General features: G+C 43.5%; 1 protein-coding gene across 9 annotated transcripts in view; it reads left to right on the top strand.

Moving 5' to 3' along the window:
* AGAP1 (ArfGAP with GTPase domain, ankyrin repeat and PH domain 1) overlaps nt 1-8,459 on the top strand; it is a 382,012-nt gene that overhangs the window by 172,493 nt on the left and 201,060 nt on the right. The gene's annotated exons all lie outside the window — the stretch shown is intronic.

The following is an 8,459-nucleotide window of genomic DNA, read 5'->3' as shown; positions in this document are numbered from 1 at the left end:
GGGGGGGGGGGGGATGTGGTGTGTCTGCAGCTCTATGGGTCTCAGTAGATATGGGATACAGGAGAACACATGCCTGCACTCCCAGCATTTCTAGTGGCTAGAGCAGCAATTAAAGGAGAAGGAGACATGACAGAATGAGTTCCATGTCAGGGTGGGAAGAATCACAACTTTGGATCTCTTCTTCCAACCACTTAACCCTTGCAGGTCTAATTGTAATGGAGAGGTTAGATCCCACTCGCACCTGAGCGTTTGTTGTGCATTTGTGCTTGATGCCTATGACTGGAAAAAGTCCATAAGCTTTGTTCAGGAGGAATCATTCTGCTCCTGTACTACAAGTCGTGCAGAAAAGCCTCTGTATTGCCTGGCTGTGCTCATGCTTGGGTGTGATTTGGGCCCAGAGGTCACCACACATGTTACAATTTGATTGTAGAACAGGGCAGGGAAATTCCTTTAACTCCTTTAAAAAATTGCATCTGGCACCTAACTATTTAGGTTTTTGCTAGTTGTTGTCAATGGAGCTGGCTCCTAAAACAAAAATCCTACCGGCTCTGGAATTCCACATTCATTTCTCCACCCCTGTTGTACAATCTCCTTTGCATGTAGTGTAAAGGTGCCCATACACCTTACGATTATCGGACAAAACTTTTCGTCCGATAATCGAATAGTTGTACGATTTTCGTACGGCAGCCCCATCATGCCCCGATGATCGCAAGATTAGTTTAGCCGTAATTAAGGAAAGGCACCTGGACGAATTGCGGTAATTGATTTGCCTTATTTTCGCAAGCGCAGTGTAGATCGTACGACTTTTGACGGACGGAAACGCCAGCAACCTTGCGACAATCGTACGATCTAGCAAAGTTTTCAAACATGCTTGACCGTCAAAAGTCGTACGATTGTACAGTAGTGTCGGTCGGACACTACAATGCACACATACGATTATCGGCCGAAAAGTCGATCGCATACGAAAGGTGTATGGGCACCTTAAGGGTTCGCCTGATTGGACAGAAGTTGATTGGATGGGTTAGGTTGGTCCTCATATTGCACAGTTTTGGTAAATCTATAGTTGACTGTGCAAAGATTGTACCGTGGTGACCATTAGAGATAGGAGATGGGATGTTCTTAGCGCAGACACCAATAGCTACCAGTCAGAGGTATGTTTAAGATGAATTGTGATTGGTTACTATAGGTGACTCCTCTGCACCTTATTGGATGAGCCCATTAGAATGTCTTTAAACAAATCTATTATTAGTTGACAGCGGGGTGATTCTAATGCATTCCAGCGGTAGATAAAGATATTTGATAATCATTTATATTTACTTCTCACTCGTCAGCGTATTACCTGCAGCTTACTCAATGGCTCATGTTGCCTAATCATTCTTTCAGCAATGTCCTGTTCTGACAGCTGTCTTTGACGCTTGGGGAATGGCGGTATGCCATTTATTTATCATGGGAAGTTTACGTTATGGTCGTCCATCCTTTTCTTGCAGATTATAAATCAGAGCTTGCTGTGGAATTTGGAATGTTTGTAGACTTTGGATGTGTGGGCAGTTGTGCAATGCAGGTATTTGGCTCATCCTGAGGCTTTGGAGAGGTCTGCTTGTGTCGTAGGCTGCCTTTTCTTATTTCTCCGTCCCCCTCAGGATGGAAGGATGCAGCGTTGGTATAATGTGGGTTACTGGGTCACCCTGGCCCGTGTTTGTCTTGTGTAGGTTCTACTGCACTCTTAGACCCAGTCACGCGATGTCATGGCCTGGTTATATCATATAATGTCCTTCCATTGTTACATGTGATCTGTACTGTCCTTTCATTAGAAGGATTCATTGGATGTGTAGAATCAAATGGTAATGTATAATAATGTAACCCTGTAATGATGTATGGGGGGGGGTTGTATATCACCCATTTTTATGGAGACATCACACAGATGGCCTATATTTAGGAGAAGCATCAGCAGAAAGCAATGCTCTTTCCTCTAAGTCATATAGAATGCAGGATGTTGATCTGAGGTTGCCATGAGTTACTATACATAGCACTCGTCGTATATAAACTATCTTTTGCTTTAGTTTTATAGGTTTTATTTCTCCTAATTTGTGCAGATATGCTGTGATGTCTGGAAATGACGTGCTGGTAATATCCACACACCAAAGTGCCCATACACATTAGGATAAGGCTGGCTGATGACAGTCTTGGGTAGTTTGTGTGGGCTAATCTTTTCTCGATTTGGCTAAATCTGCCAACTCAGGAGATGCAGTCATCGGATATTCTATCCTTCCCGGGCAACATCCAAACTAAAGCTGACCATACACATAAGGATCTCTCTCCTTCAGCCCAGAATCATTCTATTCCCCATCCACTCTAAACAGCATGGATGCACAAGTCTTCCTATTCTGACCACTGGCAGCTGTCAGTATAGCCTAACAGTAACTACGGCTGATTGGCTGACTTTTTTCTGCCCAACACCTTTTCATTTTTTTTTTTTCTCCCAGTTTGTTGAGCCAGGTGGTGTATACAGGGCCAACAATTGCTACAATTCTGGGAATCTTCCAAAATTCAAGTTGCGTATTGGCCAACCTAATATTGGTTGGCTCTGTGATTCTGCCTTTCCTCTTAAACAGCCCAATCATTGTCAGATTAGGTCTTCAGGCTGCCATTGGTCATTTTTGCTTCTGATATTCTGGTTGCCTGGCTCTCATGCTGACCTTGTTGATTGATCATTGTGAGTTACTGTCCTGGTACAGGTATACAGAGAAGGTAATCTGATTGTCTCTACATTTCTGATCAGCTCCATGACTCTGAAAGTAATAATTGCAGTGGGGAAGCAACAAAGCCAGGCACCTAACATTTTCAGATCAGCAATGGCAGCTTGTGTATTTCTATTCTAACAGGTTTCCTCTAAATCTATGAAAGTGCAGCTTTGCTTTGGTTTCCACAAGTAACCTGCACGGTTCAGCAGTTTGCCGGGTACCTGAAACCTGATAAAAGTAGTGGCGGTGAAACATTGCTGTATAATGGGGTTATAATTGCCTTATTTCTGCCGACATATATACATTAACACCTAGGCGTTTTGTCACTGAAAGCGAAGTGCGACAAAGCCCTCAAGACCAGGATTCCCATTCATTTCTATGGCCCTGTTCACACATGAGTGTTTTGTTGCACAACATTTCCAATTGAAGTCTATGGGACCAAAAAGTGCTGTAATCTGCCAAAAAGTAGTCCATGTACTTTTTCCAGCGACAGGCGTGTTGCTGCTTGTGACAAAACACTCACGTGTGAACAGGGGCCATAGACTTTAATGGCGTTCCTTGTCTCGAGCAATTTGTGGCGCTTACCTGGCGACAAAACACCTAGGTGTGAACGTGGACTAATAGAGCTCATTCACATGGGTGTATTACTTTAATGCAGGATTTCCCTGGCAGCAAGGCAATGTATGAACAGTCTTCCATCTGTTGTACACAGGTAATGTTTGTGTTTACCTACATGCAATGTGAACGGACCCTATTGGCCAGCCTTGCTGCATTCTGCACATGCACCACCGCCTCCGGAAAGACATATTCAGTGCTGGACATGTCAGTATCAACACCGTGCAGCCAGCAGCGCCTGCACCACTAATAACACATGGTTGATGTTTTAGGGCTAGTTCATACAAGATGCGGTTGTGATGCAGTCTGTTCAGTTTGGCAGCTGTATCAAAATCGCATCACAATGCTTTTCAATGGGATTTCTGGTGCTCTGTTCACACCAGTGCAGTCCATTCCGATGCAGTCAGAAAAAGTCCTGCTTGCCACATTTTAGCAGCACCTGATCACAATGGAACGCATCAATAAAGCATGCAAATGCACTTGAAATCAGTGGACTGCACCTGAAAGCCTAGTTTGAGCTAAAAAAAAAAAAAAAAACGCACCAGAAAATGGCATAAACATGTCAAAAACGCATTGCACTGCAGCTGTGCGGACGCAGTTCTAATGCAGGTATGGTGTGAACTAGCCCTCGCATGTCAGCCTTGAATAAGTCATTCATGTGGCAGCGGCGTATGCTCAGAATGACCTTGATTGATTCTGAATAACTGAAGGCCCAGGTCATTCTGCACATGTGCTGCCGTTGTATTGATGAATTATTCCGAGGTGACATGTCAGCATCACTGATTAATCAGCAGTGCAAGCAACACAGGCTATTGATAATAACCTGAACAGCAGGGCCCATGTACATGTAAGGTTTACATGTGTACAATGTAACATATGGACCAAAATACATTCTCGGATGCAGCTTTTTTTGATATTGCTGAACGCAGCATTACCTTGTACTGCCAGGCCCAGCTGTCTGACTAAGCCGTCCAGATGTATACAAAACTAACTGTGCACGCATTGGTACACAACCGGGGGAATTTAGCAAAACTGGAGCAGACAGAATCTGGAGCAGCTGTGCATGGCAACCAATCAGCTTCTCTCTTCAGTTTTCTCAGTTGAGATTTGAAAATGAGAGATAGAAGCTGATTGGTGGCTATGCAAAGCTGCTCCAGTTTTGATGAATTCCCCCCAATGTTTTGTACGCCTGTGTGAATGAGCCCTTTTAATTTTGAATTGCAAGTTACACCTATAGGGAAATTGAAGACTTGTTCTCCTTGTTTATGTCGGAGTAACAAGGGTGTAACCAATGCCTATAGCGATATTTAGATGGGGTGCACAATCTGTTTTTAAAGCTTGGGTGCATTTAAGTTGGTCAGGTAACCAAAAATGTTTTGATGGCGTTCCTGCGCTGCTTAACATTTAGACCAGGGCTGGACAAATGAAGGGTCAAATAAATCTTGAATTCAGGGACCAGCAGGATTTTTTTTAGGCACCAGCTTCATTGACAACAACTAGAGAGAACCTCAAAAGTTAGGTGTCAGCTGGAAATTTTAGGGCGCACTGGCTACCTGTCTCCTGGGATTCGTCCAGGCTTGGTTTTGGCGCATGTGTAAAGATTTGGGTTTGGGAGATCCATGTAGCCACCACATCTCCCCAGCCTGTCATAGAGGAGTAGGTGTCAGTCCATGAGTTTGGGGATGGAGAAAGGTGGACACAGGTACAATTTGGGTATCAAGTCTTAGGGCCTGTTCACATGATATCAGGTCCGGATCAGGTGCGGATCTGCAGACGCGGTGCTACTGATGCAGTGCCTTTTTGCCGCCCTTTTGATGCGTTCCAGTTAAAAAAAAAAGTTTTTTGCTGGAGTGGGACTGTCAGTATGTTAGCTGCAGTGCAGTGCGTTTTTGTCGCGTTTTAGCAGAAATTACCTGGACGAACTTGTTTAATCGACCGCACAGATTATCGCTTGCGCATGAGCAGTGTTAATGGTGCGATTTTTTTTTTTACGTACCAAAACACCATCAACCTATCGAATTTCGTACGATTCGACAGAGGTTTTCTATCCTGCAGGAAAGTCAAAAGTTGTCCAATTGTACAGTATTTGCAGTTGTACACTGCCCATCAACCTTCCGAATATCGGACGAAAATGGGATCACAAACGAAATTCCGCCGATATTCGTAAGGTGTATGGGCACCTTTAGACTGCAAATGAGCTTTTCTCTTCTAGCGAGCATACAAGATAGTTATTTAGTAGCCATATTCGAGTCGTTCTTTAACAAAGGCAACCATACCTACCTACCTATGGCAAGCTTTTTACATGTACATTTTGTTCAGCTGAAATACTGGGAGGTTTCTGATGGATAGATTTACTGAGCTGCGTTTTATATACGTCTCAACCCCAAACCTTTTGTATATAATTCCTTGTTGTGGCCAAGGTCTGTGAAGAGTGGAAAGATTAGGTGGTGATTTGACGTGAAGGTACATGCAGAGCTGGGGTGAGATGTGACAGCCCTGGGAATGGTTGGGGCTTGGTTTTCAGAGTTCAGGCGGCCTGGGATTAATTAGCTGAGCTCCAGGTGCTTGTGGAATTCCTTGAAACCTCACTGCTGGTGTGCAAGGAACATGTTTATCGTCTTCTCGAGGTTCACAAGCAGGTCTGTGGGAGATATGAATTGAATTGTACCACTTACCCGCAACCGCCACGCACAGAACACACATGTATTGTTATCTCTTATAGTCTAAATGTATTTCTGATGTGAGGAGTGCAGGCCTTGGCTAACTGGGCATCTGGCTGTTTATTTCTCAATAATGACAATCTTTGTAATCGCATTTTTGCCTCATAACAAATGTGTGTTCTATGCATTACCCAGGTTTGCACTGGTTGAAGTCGCATTGCAGGCACAGCATGGGTGCTGCTTAGCACCAGTGCAGAGGACAAGCCCATAAACCTTTATTAAAAGTCAAACACGTAAATGCACAATCAGAATACATACATGTGTACTGTTTTACCTGCCAAAGGATTTGTAATTCTGTGCAGCAAATGTTGTGATCCACATACAATTTCCACACTGGAAAGCCAGACTGGTGTCACGCACATAGTTCCTAAATACGCACTTAAGGGGTCAGTTCAACTTTTGAGAAAAAATGGTGGACTAACTCACAACTTTTTAAATGTATTTTATTGTTTATCCGATTAACCGATTAATCGAACTTAATAATCGGCTAACTAATCGATTTTGAAAATAATCGTTAGCTGCAGCTCTACTCACAACACCCTCCCTATACCTCGGTCTCTGCTCCATTTAGCTGCTCAGATGACACACTCCCTCTGCCCACCCCAGCCGCTGTATTGGGTCACGACCTACAAAACTTCACTGCACCATAATGGTGGCATTGGCGAGCAGGCATTGGTCAGCTTGGCAAGTGTGACTGTGTCACCCAATGAGAATCCCTTTCGAGCCTTCTTTCTTCCAGGATGCTGTCCCGTAGGGCCCATGGGGTGGGTAGGTTGTTGTGAGCTAGTTCACCTTTTCCTTTTTTTCATCTGAAAAGGTGAATTGTCCCTTTTTAAGTACTTTATTTAGGAATTGTGTGTGTGACACCAGTCTGGCCGTGCAGTGCGGAAAATGTATGTGAATGACAGGATTGACTGCACAGAATTACAAATCCTTTGGCAGGTAGAACACTAAACGTGTATGAATGAACTTAGCCTTTAATTTTCGTGGTTCAGCAATGCAGATCCCTGTGTCACATCTCTGCCTTCTCTTTGGACAGTGAATTAGCATCATCACCTCTGTCTAGTAAGTATGAACGCACCTAGAAAGCTGAACCCGAAAGCAGAGCAATTTTACGGATTAGCAAGGCGTGTGCGTCACTAGAATGACTGGTCGGAATTACAAATTCTTTGCCAGTTACCACAGTAATCATAAATGTATAATTTTCGTATATACTGTGTGTGTGTGTGTGTGTGTGTGTGTGTTTTAATTGAAATCAGATTCTATTTATAGAGTTTTGCACTTACAACACGTACAGAGAAAAAAAAATTAGTGGACATTGTCTGACAAAATAGACCCTTTCGGTGCTAAATATGAAAAAGGAAAACTTTATACTGTACATATCTCATCTACCCACAGAGGGCTTCTTTTCTGACATTACAGCATGTAGAACATTGCATATTCCAGGACATACAATTACAAAGATATTGCAGATAAAATAAGTAGGTCTGTTGTCATGCAGATACATAGTGATTAGAAGGAGCAAACAGGTTTTGTGGGTATCAAGCAAAGCTAAGGTGAACCTGTTGTACAGGAAGAGAGTTGAAGAAGTCTCAGTCATATTGAACTGTTTGCCTGGAGTTCCACTTTAAGGGTATGTGAGCATAGGTTTTCTGTGCACACTTTAGTTTGCAGTTATACCTAGCTAGATTCAGCACATGAATTGAATTGCCTTATGTCTGGTCTGGTAAGCATCTAGTTCTGTTTGCCCTTGAGCAAGAGGAATACAACTGGCAGGGAACACCCCAGTACTTTACCTTTCTACATGCTCTATGGTATTACCATACAGACCATCCCATGCAAGCAGGGGGCACCCCAGTACTGTACCTTTCTACATGCTCTATGGTATTACCATACAGATCATCCCATGCATGCAGGGGACACCCCAGTACTGTACCTTTCTACATGCTCTATGGTATTACCATACAGATCATACCATGGAATCAGGGAACACCCCAGTACTGTACCTTTATATATGGGATGGACCATCCCATGCAAGCAGGGGATACCCCAGTACTGTACCTTTCTACATGCTCTATGGTATTACCATACAGATCATCCCATGGAATCAGGGAACACCCCAGTACTGTACCTTTCTACATGCTCTATGGTATTACCATGGATATCATCCCATGGAATCAGTGCTCTGGAGCACTGCCATTGATAAATTCTGATTGATAGGAGAATGGGAACTTCATAATCTAATTCTTGCTTTGGCTCTGGTTCTATATGTTTTTGCAATCCTGGCTTACAGTAGACACTCACAGGGTTATTCACTAAAGGGTGAAGAGTGTGGAGAAGGCAGGAGAAGTGAACAATCTTGGACAAAATAGCTGATTTCTCC

The sequence above is a fragment of the Nanorana parkeri genome, unplaced genomic scaffold, assembly GCF_000935625.1.
Source record: "Nanorana parkeri isolate BGI_ZX_2015 unplaced genomic scaffold, ASM93562v1 scaffold329, whole genome shotgun sequence".
Classification (NCBI taxonomy): domain Eukaryota; kingdom Metazoa; phylum Chordata; class Amphibia; order Anura; family Dicroglossidae; genus Nanorana; species Nanorana parkeri.
Note: the sequence above shows the minus strand (reverse complement) of the source record. Positions and strands in the feature narration are given on the sequence as shown.